This window comes from Melospiza georgiana, chromosome 2 (genome assembly GCF_028018845.1).
Source record: "Melospiza georgiana isolate bMelGeo1 chromosome 2, bMelGeo1.pri, whole genome shotgun sequence".
NCBI classification, from domain to species: domain Eukaryota; kingdom Metazoa; phylum Chordata; class Aves; order Passeriformes; family Passerellidae; genus Melospiza; species Melospiza georgiana.
Window position 1 is genome coordinate 100,637,000 of NC_080431.1, and position 14,889 is coordinate 100,651,888.

The 14,889-nt window shown below is 42.0% G+C and overlaps 1 protein-coding gene across 1 annotated transcript in view; it reads right to left on the reverse strand.

Moving 5' to 3' along the window:
- Window positions 1–10,775, reverse strand: part of MID1 (midline 1) — a 140,274-nt gene extending 129,499 nt beyond the window's left edge. Inside the window, exon 1 of the mRNA XM_058045252.1 lies at window positions 10,622–10,775. The gene's annotated coding sequence lies outside the window, so the exon portion shown is untranslated. The remainder of the gene's footprint in view (window positions 1–10,621) is intronic.
- Between the last annotated feature and the right edge of the window lie 4,114 nt (window positions 10,776–14,889).

Here is a 14,889-nt window from a genome sequence, read left to right on the forward strand (position 1 = left end):
TTTCCTTTCTCTTCCCCTTCCTTTACCCCAAGTCCCTCAAAAAAGCAAACACACTTAGACGTTCCTTGCATAGCACCAACATCTGCCAAAAGATGTTCAGAAAGGCTAGAATAGATTTTCTGTCTTAGGTTTTTTTCAAGAAAAATTTGCAAATCCAGTTCAGTGTTAGAAGGACAGGAAAAGAAGGGGAAAATCAATTTTCGTCTCCTTTGTCATGATCAAGCTTCCAGCCTCACACTGATAGGGCCAGGAGTTATATCTCAATGATGAGGTTAAATGCACATTTGAAAAAGGGGAGGGATTGGGACATTTCCTTTCTCTATCCCCTGCAATTACCTTACAGCTCTGAGAGGTCTAGTGTTGTTCAGATATCTGGGGAAGGAGCAGAAGGCCAAAAAACTGGGGACAGAGAAGTGAGGAGGCAGTAACAGAAAACCTAGAGCAGTGTCAGGGAGGGGGGGCAGCAAGGCTCAATACCAAGAGCTAAAAAAAAATAAGATCATTGGACTAAGAAAGCGTGCTGGAATTAGTCTGAAAACTCAAGGGAACATTAGGCAAAAAATCAGCACCATTGGTTATTAGTCTCTTTTGGTGCATACCTGCATCATCAGCTCAAGATAAATGGGGAAATAAAGTGCATTTCTCTATAAACCTGTTTTCTCCAGTAACAGTTTCCAGATTTTCAAGACCAAAATGACACAATCTGTCTTCCTAAAGCTAACTCTTCTACAATTTTTAGAGGTATAAAATCATAGAAACACACAATAGAAAACAGCATGGAAATAGACAAATTAGACAAAATCCATGATCTAATACCCCGGGACTTCTGGTCCAGAAAGACAGATGATGCTTGAGAAATAACTAAAGCCCTTTGTGAGCAATCATGCAATAAGATGAACTTAAACAGGGAAGATTTTGGGGCTTGTTTTTGTTTTGTTAGGTTGGCCAGGAAGTCCCTCTTGGAGACTGTAAAGTAACTTTATCAACTAAGCCATAATGTGAGCTTAAACAAAGATAAATGTAATGTTCTGTACTTGGAAAGAAGTAACCAGCAGCCTCCTGGGCTTTCCAAAAAGAGTGCAGTCAGCAACCCAAGAAATGTGGCTATTTCACTCCACTTACAAGGTCACACTGGAATACTGTGACCACTTGTGGCCCCTCAGCTGCAGAACTTGAGAAGGCCCCGCAGAGGCCACTGGGATTATTGGGGTGTTGTAGCACTTGACACGTGAAGGAAGGTTGAAGGAAACAGGTTTAGTCTGCCTGGAGAACAGAAGGTTCAAAGGAGATCTAATCACATTCCCTGAATATCTATAAAGTTAGTTATAAGGGAAACAGCTACTCTCTAGACAAGGATGCCTGCTGACAGAAAAAAAGGCAATGGGCACGAAGTCCTGCAAGAGAAATTCTGTCTGGATTGAAGGGAAAAAAAAGAAAAAAGAAGATTGGAAGAGGCTGCCAGGAATGCAGTGGGCTCTCATGCGCTGGAAATTCTCAATATTGTTTGAGGAAATTGCTGTAGCAACCTGTGCTGAAGAGAAGGTTGGGCTAGATAATCTCCAGAGTACAGTGAGAGCTTTCCATGAATCCCTGCACAGTCTTTCTAGCTATGTGAATCACCTTGTCATCCCACAACCATCATCTTCCTCATGCATGAGGCTTTTACTACTCTGGATATATGTGAAATTTATTTCCAGTCATTGCTAATCCTTCATAAGCAGTTTACTCTTTAGTTCCACTTAAAAGAAGGAGGCACATGGGAGGCAATAGCAGACTCCTACCCTGACAATTTCTTTTGCAGTCAAGACATTCAAGGAGAGTTAAATTGCAGGAGGATTTTTTAACCTTCAGTAATAAGGCTTAATTAGGGATCAAGAGCAAATGTTAACAGCAAAGAAGAGGCACCTCTGAACACACATTAATATTGAGCTTTTGTTCCAATTAAGCTGGTTAACAAGGGATGTAAGAGCATTTGCATCTGAAGTATGCTCAAAGAATTCAGATAGCTATTACAATTTTTAATTTTACTTGAGCTGAGAATTCTGAGTAGGAGGGATCTTTTCAAGATTAGATATATTTGTGCAGAAATGGTGAAGAACTTGTACAGGTTTTACTTAGCTCATTTTGACACTGAAAGAAAAAAGCTGATGCTGAAAATCAAGAATAGATTTGTTATTATTCAAGAAAATAGGAATTTTTTTTAAATTGTGAAAAAAATTGTGAAGGAAGGCCTGGTTATTGCTCTCACACTACCACCTGGTCTGTTCAGCATTTTCCACAAAAGACGTATTTGAATAACTACAACAAAAGACTATTTTGAATGGGGGATCTGCCTGACCTCCTCAATAACAGCTTCAGCAGAAGCAAGATCAGGCTTCAGAGCTACCCATTTTGGACCAGGAAATGTTAAGAAGCAAAAGGGGCAACCTTGCCATACCCAACATTTGTTAAACACAGTAAGAGGCACAGCTGTGAGAAGGTAGGTAAAGGTAAGGAACAGAGCTTTCCTTTGCTAACATTTACCAAAATACTGTAACAGCAAAATTTTTCCATTAGAGCAAAGAACTGTAACATCTAATTCCCTGGTTGTTCCCTGATGTACCACAACTTGAGCCCTGGCAAATACCTTAAAAGTCCAGATGGCAGCAGAGGGAAAAACCAACATGAACATAAATATGAAAGAAAGGGCTTGTGATTTTGATGAAGACTAAAAAAACACCTCATTTTTCCCAAGAGAAATACTGAGGACTTTGAATGAGACCTTACCTTCAGGGAAGAATATGGTGTGGCTCCTTTAAGCCGCTCTATTTTACATAAGCATCTGGTAAATTTAAAAATGCAGTGTCTTAGCAATTAAAACCTCTGTGGAAAAGGTGTACATGGTTACATATGTTAGCACAGTTTTTTATATTCATGAATTTTACTGAGTTTTAAATACAAAGGGGGCAAGATGCTTTTCAGAATTTGTAGCTATAATTTTGCTGTGACTAAATTTACTCCTTTTTGTTATACAGAGGACAGATATGAAAGGGAAGCTGGTTTCAGGAGGTTTTTGTTTTGTATCAGTTTTCCCCAGATCTCCAGAATTAGCCTGAAGGATCCTTTTAGAGAGCTAGTAAATATATAAAATATTAGGACAACGCTGCAATGCAAAAAGGATGTTAAATTGCTCATCCAAGGAGATGACATAACAAATACTGACATAATTTCCAAGCAGCAAAGCAAAACTAGGTCAAATCACATTGACCTATCTAACATAATAAGCCCCTTTTTTTTCAGATTTTTACAATGTAGACTGTGTCTCCAGGCATTAATGTCCCCTGTTATCAATGTATAGCGTTGTCACTCTGCTTTAATGTCTTATCACCATGTTGTGTTAATTAGACCAAAACAATACAGTGCACTTTTGAACTGCTTAAATCCCAGTTTGAAATCTCTGTCTAAACTATAACTCTGAGGTTTCCCAGTTAGAAGTGAAGTCATTAATCATCTACCTATTTCAATAGGTGCTGGTGGGATAGGGCAAATTTTGACCTGTATGGTTCAAACCTAGGCTTCTGAGTTGTTCAGAACAAGGCTCACATAGCTGGCATCTCTCAATGAGGAAATGCCTGCTGGTATTGATGGCATTTGGTACAAGCAGAGAACACACAATCTCTTGGGTGTTGAATGGACAAACCTGGTCTGTGCTGTCCCTGCCCAAGAGCTTTGTCCACGTGCTCTGCACTGAAAGGAACAATCCTTTTCCTTGCCCAGGGCAGTGTTCCCTTCCCCTATTCTTGCTGTTCCTCTGCACATCAGGTTTACAACTCGCGTATTTTTCAGTGAGATTATTTACAGAGTTGTGTAGGCTTCTGCCTACAGCCTCTTGCAATTCCAACAAGAACAGAAGCACAAGTAGTAAGAGAGAGATCTGTCTGTATCCCTGCATCCAGAGCTGAGGTGGAAGCAGACACTGGGCTCAGGGCTTGAGACCTCCCTGCCCAGGGAGCTGGAGCTGGTTCCAAAGGAGGAAAAAAGCAGAGGCACACCTTGGTGGTCCACAAAGGAGTTGCTGTCAATAGAGTGTACATCTTCCATGTAAAATACATACAGATTTTGCAATGAGGGCATAATATTAGGTACAATCCAATGATATATCCAAAACCTGCAAAACTTTTGAAGCTTGCTTTGTGATAAAGAGATCCTTAAAACTGGGATGCTGGCTGTTTTAATGATGGAGTGGCTAGATTTGGCAACTCAAATTCAAAATATAAGTTATGAAAAAGTGTTTCTTCTTACTTTTTTTTTTTTTTTCATGTCTCCAATTACCCCTCAGGAAGAGAATTCCCCAAACTAATACACAAAACAAGCCAAATTAAAAAGGAAAAAAAAAAAAAGAAAACCACAAAAACCAAACCAAAAATCCTACTCTAAACAAAACGCCAAATCAAAACAAAACAAAAACCAAAAGGGATCGTGTTTCCATATGGGATAACTACTAAAAAAAAAAAGGATTTTTTGAGAACAGTTTTGCCATAAAATATTGATTTCTCAGTATTTTTTGAAAGAAAACATCAGTTTTAGCTAGTCCCCCAAATAAAGACTAAAAAAAAAAGGGAGATCCCAGAGATGGTGTGGAGGGGGAGGGAGGGTCTCATCTAAGCAAGCCGTTGTTTCACCTGACTCTGCAAAGTGCATCAGCTTGCCAGAATCACAAATGAGTCTGCCCTACCACTCTGGTGTGTGTGTGGGGAGGAGGATCTCTCTAAGCTCCAGCTGTTCAGTAATGAAATGCCTGCAGACCCAAAGCGAGGAGTCAATGCCATCAGTCCTGGGCACCTGCTCAGACACTGAGCCCCACAGGTGCACAGGACAGCCTGGGTGACGAGTGATGGGAAGATGTTGCTGCCACCAAAGGCATGAGAAATATGTTTGCCTTCCTAACCCAAAATGTGCAGCAACTGTCATAACCTGTCACCAGCTCCTTTCTGGAGCCATAAAATGTTCCTCCATAAATATTTTCCTTAAAGACCAGCACACTGCAATAAAAAAATCCTATCAGCCTCATTTACTGTCCTTTTATTCCTTTTACAGGAATAAAAGCCTGGAATTCCTTTTATTTGTTTTACTATCTTAAAATTGTTCTTGCACCCAGTTATCTCAACACTTATTCAATCAACAAAGTTGATAAAACTTTTTGGGCCAAACAAACATTGCTTCTTTGCCAGCTTTTTTCTCCTCCCACACCCCCCGGGAAGATATAAATACTAATGATAAAAAAACATGACAGCAAATGGGAAAGAATTTTAAAGAATTAAGAACTATTTTTACTGTTTAGAAAAGAGATCAAAATCAGCTTCCCACCCTTTAGCGCTTTTCCCAGCTTTCAGACAGGCTGGATTCTGCACGGCAAGTCAGGGATCTCAGGGATATGCAGTAATTCCTTACAGCTTGCTAAAGCATTACAAGCTCTAAAGCTGCACGACTGTAATAAAGACTTTGAACCAAAAACAGGCTAAAGAATGAAATACCCTATGAAGTCTGAAATTCACTTCAAACAAAACTCCAGCACACATCCAAAAGGCAATTAATACAACTGTGTGTGAATACTTGTCTGCTCCTTTCCCTCCACTCAGTCTTCACCCACAGACAAATTAAACGGTTTCTCCAAATGCTGAAGCAATTTTGGAGCCTCAGCAGATTCCCTGAGCATTCACCACCGCGAGCTCCTGGATCCCAGCATTTCACTTTCCTCGAGCCCGGGCTCCAGCAGACCCCTTACCTCTCGTGCTACTCTGTGGAGGGACTCTGAGGTCTGACAACTTTTTTGCAGTGCTCAGAAGCTGCTGAGCCCCTCTGTGGCACTGCCTGCTTCCCCGTCCCCTGCCAGGGGGGAAGCCCTGAGAGCAGGCAGCGGTGGGGAGGCGGCAGCCAGCGCAGCAGAGGGCTGGGCAGCCAGAGGGAGGGAGCTGGAGACAGAGCTCATCGAAGGTGGGAGCCCTGGTGGGGATCATGGAGACACAGATACGCATCTAAATAATTCAGGCACTAATAAAAGCTTTAGGTTGGGCTCTGTTCAAGATGTGAAATGAAGCTGAATTTTGATGTATTTCAGGCTTCCATCAATGCAGAACGTGGTGTTACTTAATAACCTGACACTGGAAAACCAACATTATTTTAAAAGTATTCCTCATAAAGTTAATGAGGAAAGTGGCTATGGATACGTATATTTGCAACTTTAGGTTGAAATTCTATCACGGGAAGATTTTGAGAGCTTCAAGTCTGACCTCTACAGGTAGGCTGCTGAAATAGGAACAGGATCCTGGGATCGCAAATCGCACACAAAACTCTTACAAATCAGCGAAAGGTAATGGATCAGATGTATGACTTAACATCACACTATCATCAGTGCCTCCTGAAGCCATATCTTAAAAACACAACTACTTGTATCATCATCTACGGGAATTTGGCTCTTGCAAATGCTTCTTTTGCAAACTGCATAGACAGTGCAGCACCACAGGAAAAAGCACATCCAGCACGAATATTTTTACATTCAAAAGTGTAAATGGGTTATGCTCTGCTTTTTATTATCCCTCCCCCTTCCTCAATCTTGCACACGATCTACTCTTGCAGAGCTACAGAAACAAGCATTACTTTGAAACTGATAACATTCATTTGCGTTTTGCAGAGCTGATGTTTTTAAATGCCCTGATTGGTGCCACCTTTTTCTAATCAGAACCAACCACTCTAACAAACTACCCTTTGTCAGGGGAACCCATCCCCTCTGTTCCCACCAACCTACAGCACATGTTGCTATAGCTACCCTGCATGTCTATTTACCACACAAGTGATCAAAGGGAGCAGACAACACACACGCACACACACAAAAATCCTCACCAGGTTTCCTACCCAGCAAAGTCCAGTCACTAATTAACTGATACACTCCCAGCCTGCAGACTCTGTACACCTGTTTTCTTTATTCTGCATGGTACACTCACAAAAAAGGGCAGCATTCTTTAAGATGCTCTTTCTTCCCTTACAGGCCTAACAAACAACAAAACATCCCAGGATGAACTCTTTAAGATAAGGCAAAGGATTACAGAACTTCAGGATAAAAATACAACTTTTCTACAGAAGAACGCATTAGGAATTTTAAAAGGTATGCAAAAGAAAATAGGAAATAAGAAACACATGCTAAAAACTTAAACAGCTGAAAGGAAGGGGGGTGATTTTGAATTTTGCATATGTTTTGCACCGAAATTGTATACAGCCTTTGTTCACTTGGTGAATTATATGCACACTAAAAGCCATATGACTGCAGACACGATAAGTGATTGTAATGGTTTTATGTATCTTAGAAACACAGTTTTTCGTTTTCAGGTGGTCTGTCAGTTAAGAGTTGTTTAGTTGAACCTCTTTATGTGACAAAGGGCTCAAGCCTGCCTCGATCAAAGTCAATGGTACTTCAATAGGAAGAGGCCAAAATAAGGAGCTGCGTTTTTTGTCAATGACACTCCTTTGAGCTGCACTTCAGGGATATATTGTGGTTGAAAGGGAATGAAAATGAAGTATTAAAATTCATCAAACATTTGATTTTCTGTGAAGTAGGCTTAGGAAACAAAACAGAGCCCACAGTGCCCTCTCCAGTTCTGTGGCAAACTCAGGGAATCCAGCCTTATAACTGTGTCCACCCTCACAAAAACTCCACCTTCATGAAGGCTAAGCACCTCTTTAGGAGCTTCCATCACTTGCAAATTTCCTTACTTTATAAATAACAAACTGAACTCAGTACTCTGCAAAGAAAAAAAAAAAAAGTGTAAAAGTGTTACTTGTGAAAGCTTTTTTCTTGTCTGTTAGTTGCAAAAAAAAAAAAAAAAAAAAAAAAAAAAAAAAAAAAAAAAGAACTACATGTAAGATACCTTTAAAATTGCACTTCTGCTTCCTAACATTAGTCTTACAGCACATACAAATGGGTATAAATTAGTATATTTCCTGTGGATGTTTAAATTTTCACTGATACAGTGTGATCAGTGTAGTTTCCCAGATGGGATAGAAATGTTCCTTTTTTGTTGTTGGACCTTATTTGTCCAACAAATAAGATTGGTTTGAGGTTATTCTATGAGACAGCAAGAAGACAGCTCTTGCTGAGGTTTTCAGTGATCAGCTACAAATGACTGCTTCTTTATACTCTCTCATTTACAAGTCTCAGCTCAGTATTTACACCAACCCCTGTGACCTGCAGGAGACTATTGGACTGGCACAGTAGTAAAGTAGGTTGAATCTTATCAACAGGCTGCATATTAAATTTCTACAGTAATTCCTCCACTTCTATTAGGGAAATTAGTGCATTTTTCTTTCTATGTGCTATTATTCAGCAGCTGTGGGTTGCCCTTGGGTCAGATCAGTCATCAGCATAGTACATGGTTTCATTCCAACACCTGCAGTACATTGCCATATGCCTATGTCCTTGTTGGTTAGCTCTGCAACACCAAATTGAGCTATAGCTCCTACCAAGAGCCTCTCAAAGTGGGAGCATTCACTCCCAAAGCCTGTGAAAAGGAAGGAGTTAACCCACTCCCCCCCAGCTGGTGCAAGGATGAGGAAAGGATCACCAGGGAAGGGCAGAGAAAGCAACAGGACAGGTAGGGAGAGAGGATTATAAGGTGGCAGAGAAGGTAAGAAAGAGCTCTCTGTTGCTCTGAATAGGAGGACCATGGAAAAGTCACCCATAACTTTCCCTTAACAATTTCCAACTAGAAGCAGCGATGAGGGCTCCAGCTTCACATGACTCCAGTTTCTAGGTGTCTGCTGTAATGGATTTCCTAAACCCTTTATATGGTCACTTCATGGCCCATGACAACCTTCACCTCCCGCAGAAACAGGGGCTGATGCACACAGCAGCCCAGCACCACCCTGGCCCCCAGCTCCCTGGGCTGTGCCCTCGGGCCCCAGCAGTGCCCACGCAATTTCCCGGCCAAACTGGAGATTTCTGCGCACAGCGAGCCAAGGGAAGGCAGAGGGACATTCCCAAAGCGTTCCCTCGGCACGGAGAGAGCAGCGGCGCTGGGGCAGGTGTGGAACAGGCCCGGCCCGGCGGGCGCGCCCCCGAGAGCGCGGCGGGAGCGCGCACCCCGGGCGAGAACCGGCCCGCCTGTGCCTGCCCCTTCCCCGGATGGAATGTCTGCCCATCCCTCCTCCTCCTCCTCCGCAGGGTGCGCGTGTGCCCCAGCGCTCCCCCTCCGCCCCCATGCTCTGTTAGGCTCACTCGCCTTGCTCTTTTAACCCACCGCTTACGAATCTTCATCATCCCTGAAGCCTGTTCTTTAGGTGGAAATATTTCAGGAAAGTGCACGTTTCGCAGAGCATTTTACACTTTATTATTGCCGTCCTGTAACATTTTTGCTTCTTTTGCGCTCCTCGTTGGTAACCCCCTGTGCCAAAGTACCCTCTTGTGGTGATAATGATTTTTGATGACTACGTGCGTCCAGCTGACCAGCCTGGGTATATAAAATGCCCTTCATTGTGCTTTGCAAGGACAAGAATTTCTCTCTCTTTAAAGAGTGGTGATTTTGCTAGTGGGAGCAAGAAATACCTTTCTTCTTCTATCACCTGCGTTTTTCTTCACCCTTCCTCACCTCCTGTAACTTAGAGAAAACTGGCAAGGAAGCTGGGATTTCCCACCATGGTTTCAGAAAGTGAGTGTAAAACAAATGTTCCATTTGCACTACAGGTGCAAAATCCTCACACATGCATTTCCTGGACATGTACTATAAAAGTCCCCCTGAGAACTGAATGAATGACACCCACATAGAAAACCTAGATAACTTGTATTACCTCTTAACGCATTGCCCACCCAAAAAAACCCCCATATTATGAGCAAGTTTAGGAAGTAAACTAGCTTTTTAAACTGGGACAGATCTTTGAATGATACAGCCAGTTGTTCTTCCTCCCACAAGGCTCTTGTAAGTGTACATTGTGGCTGTAAAACTATGAAAAACAAGAATCAAAAACATTTTGCCACTGTGCTTTATAACTGCGAGAATGAAAATAAAAGCTCCTTTTGTCTCCTCAGGTGAATAGAAGTCTTGAAAAAACCCCTAATTTGAATAATCTTTAAAAAAAAATCCCTAGAAAACCCATCTCAAAGTACTTCTGTGAAGCTGCAAGACAGCTTGAAACTACTACGTTTTAAAACAATCAGAAGATTAAAGGACTGGCAGGCAAGGAACTCACGCAGAGCTGTTTAATAAATTATCCTTGGGCTGAATTATTGGCATATTTAGGCTTATAACACAGCAAGCTCTTTCGCATGTCACAAGCAGGGCTGCGAGACAGCCTACACAATGCCCTTAGACCATGGCAAACTGGAATTGATTTACACAGCTCGCAAACCGCTTCCATGCTCCCTGCGAGTCCGGAACGCACCATGACTTGCCTGGCATCCCTTCCCTGCCCACCGGGGGAATCGGGGAGGCAGGGATGCCTCCCCAGGGAGCTGGGGGGGGAAAGAATTATTTTTTTTCCCCCACATGGAAACTTACAATTATAAGAAGAGAATAAAGAGCGGGGAAAGCAGCGGATTCGGCAGAGGTCGGGAGCGGAGGTGGCCGGAGCCGGCGGGCAGTGAGTGGCTCCTTACCTGCCTCATGGTGAGATTCCCATCATCCATCCAGCCGGCCAGGGCTGCTCACTCCGCGCTGCTGTCGGCAGGGCACAAATCCATCAAGTTTCCCACCGCAAGCAAGTTTCCCTCCCTCCTCTTTCCTGTCTATTATTCCCCCCACACACACACACTTTTTATTCCTGGCTAGGGGGGAGCCCTGAGACAATGTCAAGTTTCCCAACCTTCCTTGCCCAGCCTATGAAAAGTCGGCGGCGGGGAGGAACTGTCCGGCCGGCTCTGGTTTCAAACGCAGCCCAGGGATGGAGCAGTTGGCTGTGGAATGGCCTCGCCAATCACGGGGAAGGGGAGGGCGGCCGAGCACATAAAGGCTGCTGCCTACACGCGGATTAGGAAAGCTTTCAAGGGTTTAAAAGACTGAAAGCAGCTGGAAACAGTGTCTAGGGCTACAAAGAGGGAAGTCAATTTGCGGTGTAAGAGATTATTCCCATTCTCATGTAACTGCTCCGGGTCTGCTCGAAGCTTAGCAGGCTCCCAGGCAAGGATATGTAAATCTGAAATTACGGCAGCATCAGAGCCATGCAGGAACGCTCGACAGCCGCCCGGTAAAGTGGCGATATCCCGTCTCCAGAAGCACCGATTTCCTCATGTCAGATTAAAGGGAAAATTACATCATGACAAGAGCAGGAAGTCAAATTCCGTTTCCCATTTACATTAAGGGCAAGTGCCTGTCTGTTGGAAGGAATTAAAATATATGTGTGGGTCCGGAGGCTATGGAAATGTTTTGTTGCAAAGTTTTATTTGTTTCAGTGGCAAACGTTTCATCATGCCTAGCCTCAGTTCATTGTCTGCTTTCCCTTCTTTAGGGAGGGTGGTTTCCTCATTCCTGAAGCTGAGTTTTTTCATGCAAGATAACACTGGACTCGAAATGAAACTTCAAGGAAAAAAAATAATGTGTTTTTTTGTTTAGTTTTTTAACGAGATCAGCTGCTATCTGCTGCCCCTCGGTGGCTTTCATTAAAATCAACAAAGAAAAGACAAAATCAAAAATCTCAACTCTGAAGTGCCATTGCTGTTTGAGTTCCACCTTTCATAGAATTATAGAATTGTTTATGTTGGAAGGGACCTTTAAGAAAATTTAGTTTCAAATTTCTTGAGTTAAAAAAACCCCACAAAACCAAACAACAACAACAACAAACCAAACAAACAAAGAAAAAACCCCACAAACCCCCCCCAAAAAACAGAGAAGTGCAAGCCTGCAAATTGATACCAGCCAATCTTCTCCAAAGTGGAGAAGGCTTCTAACTTAGAAACTTACTATCAGCTCAGAAGGCTGTTAGCCATTCTGTTCCACTCTTAATGGAAATCTGTTTTTTGATCTTAGGGAACAATCAGGCAAATCTGATGCCTGAAGTAACGTCCCAATATCATGAATTTGTTTCATGGTAGGCTTTATCTACCAAGGAAAAAATTAGCCACTATCCATAAAAACCCTTGGCAGTTCAAGTAATCTTATGGAATTGAGTTACAGGGAAAAAAAAAGTTGCAATGATATGTTTCCAGGACTTTAATTAAAAGCTTCCAAAAATAGACTCCTTTTAATTTATGATAAGCTCCAGCAGTGAGTATGTCACAGGAAAAGAAATAAAAGATCTGAAATATGTACTTATTTGTTTTTCCATTAAAAGACAATAATGGTTTTTCTCACAAATGCAACAAAGAAAGGAGCTTGCATAATATTGGCACTGTCTGGATCAGAAGCACGGCATGGATGGAGAGAAAACTTGACTGAAACCACTACTGGAATTTATCCAGGTCCAACTTTATTCTTGCCTGGTCTGTGTCCTCAGAAGGAAGGATCCAATGATATGTTTTAATGTACAACACCAACCATCTCCAGGGATCAATATAACAGCTGCATCAGGGTAAGACAAACCATTCTTTCTAGCCAATGTGGAGATGAGTGAGTGATGCCCCAGTGATGCTCTAACACTGCCCACTTGCACAACAGCTTGAAGCAACTGCAATGCAGAGAGGGAGGTGCATTAAGAGCACTTTGCAGGAATGCCTGTCCTCTGTTCCCCAAGCATAGCTCGGGGACACGTGTCACTTAAAATGAGCATGTAGCATGTGAGGACCTTTTACTGCTTTAAATCTGGGAGAATCCTCTCCAGGATGCATTCAAAGGAAATATAAATTTACTTTTTCACAGTAATTGGAACATTAGGGGTAAACTACCCTGGTGAAGAGGATGCAGTAAAAAGTTCAAAACTTACAAAACTAGTAAAGATTATGAATAATTTACACAATACCCCTATATTTGATTTCAGGGTTTAAAGAAGGGGATTATTAGGACAGTTTCATATTTTCACATCAGAGAAACAGAGAACAGGGAACAGAGCAAAAGTTTCTGTAAGAACTCAAACATTATAAAGATAAAAAAAATTGTGTAACTTTTCTGGAAATGCAGACACCTTTTCTCATGCACAACTTACAGAACAGGGTGGGTACTGCATTTTACTGAAAACCCAGCAGAATCTGGCATCCAAAATAAGTGAATTGTATAGGATGAAAATTGATTTCCAGTATTAGCAAAAAAAAAAAAAAGAAACCTTTAAAATCAATGACCTATGTTCAGGGTGGGGTGTGGACTATTTTTTTAAATCCAGAGTCACAGAGCTCCTATTCTATTTATGCCATTCACTTTCCACCTTTGAGGAATGTACTTTGTGATTGACCCACAGTCAGTTGCTGGAGTTTTTTGGTGTAGTACAGTTTTTGTAGTCCAGAGCAAGATGAGTCTGCACCAGCTGCAGGGGGTGCAGTGGTATTATCACACACAGCGCATTCAGAAAACTGGGTCCTGCACTTCACTTCTGAGAGTATTGTGAGTGGCACAAGAGGAAAAGAGAGGATCTATATCTGAGGTGGTTTGAGGGTGGTCAGCATCCAAAGACACAGATAAACAGCTGGATATGAGGAAAAGGAATTGCTGCCTGGGATGCAAGAAGACAGGTGCTGGTTTTTACACCTTCCTCTGAAATGAGATCTCCTATCTATAACCCAAGTGTATGTGTGTGTATGAGAAAGCCCTGTGGTGTTTGGGAAGTGAAAGGAGATTCTGTCCCTGACAGAGGAAACCTTTACAGTCTGTTCAGTGGAACCAGTGGAGGTAAGAGCAGCCAGAGGAGCTGATGCCAGGTGTAAGTTCAGACATGACTGCAAGCAAAGACCTGTATAAACCAGACCAAAGCCATGGTAGGGACTGCAGTAGTTTTAAAGGATTCTTATTGAATTAATCCAAGTTAAAAGTAAAATGGCTAAAAGCACACCAAGCCATTGGCAGTTTTATGCTATGTGAACACTGGTTATCAGCAGTAATGGTCACATATCCCTCTTATCAGACCCCTTGGAGTTATGAGTGACACACAGATACCAAAGTAGCTCTGACCTTGCTGCTCACTGTGGATGCCTGCCACAGTCCTTATCACACACCAAGCACTCCCAGACACAAAGGGCAGGCACACAAGCCCTCCATCCAGCCTCATGTCTCAAGCATTATGTTGCCTCTTTCACTAAAGTAAAATCAAGGCAGGATAACTTTGGCTGGGCTTCCATTATTGGCAGCATTGATCAGGAAGATCTTCAGCGTGGTTCCTGCTGTTCTGCTCTTGACTTGGTAAAAGTAGTCAGCAGGCACTTGTGAGAACTCAGGCTCTTGGGTTCTAACTAAAAATCCTGCCTCCTTTTGCTACTTAAGACAAAGATATAATGTTAGAATGTGTAGTGAGCCAGTCTACGTAGTCAAAAAGCTTTGAGAGTTCCTATAAATGTGCAGAAAACCTCACCACTGTAATACCAGTTACAAATTTTACATTATGTAAAAATATCACACATTTTTTACAAAGACATAATAAATTAGGTGTTGAGTACTCTTTGTCAGTACATCAACTATTTCTTAAAATGTTCATCTAAATTTAGTGGGAAGAGGCTTAGTTCAGTGCTTATCAATAGTGTGCAGTTTTGAAGGTTTTAGTTGTGACAAGGCAAAGACAAAAATCTTGATACCAAAAATTTATCACTGTTTCAGAATCTGAAACTTTTGCTCACTGATTTTTTAACTAAATCTTCCTTACCTACTTTCATTGTTTCTAATAAATTACCAAACACAGGAATTATTTTGAACTGGGATCAAATGCAAAACAGCCTAATGTGGACTCACTCAGTTGCTGGAGTTTTTTTGATGTAATACAGTTTATGTAGTCCAGACCAAGATAAGTCTGCAT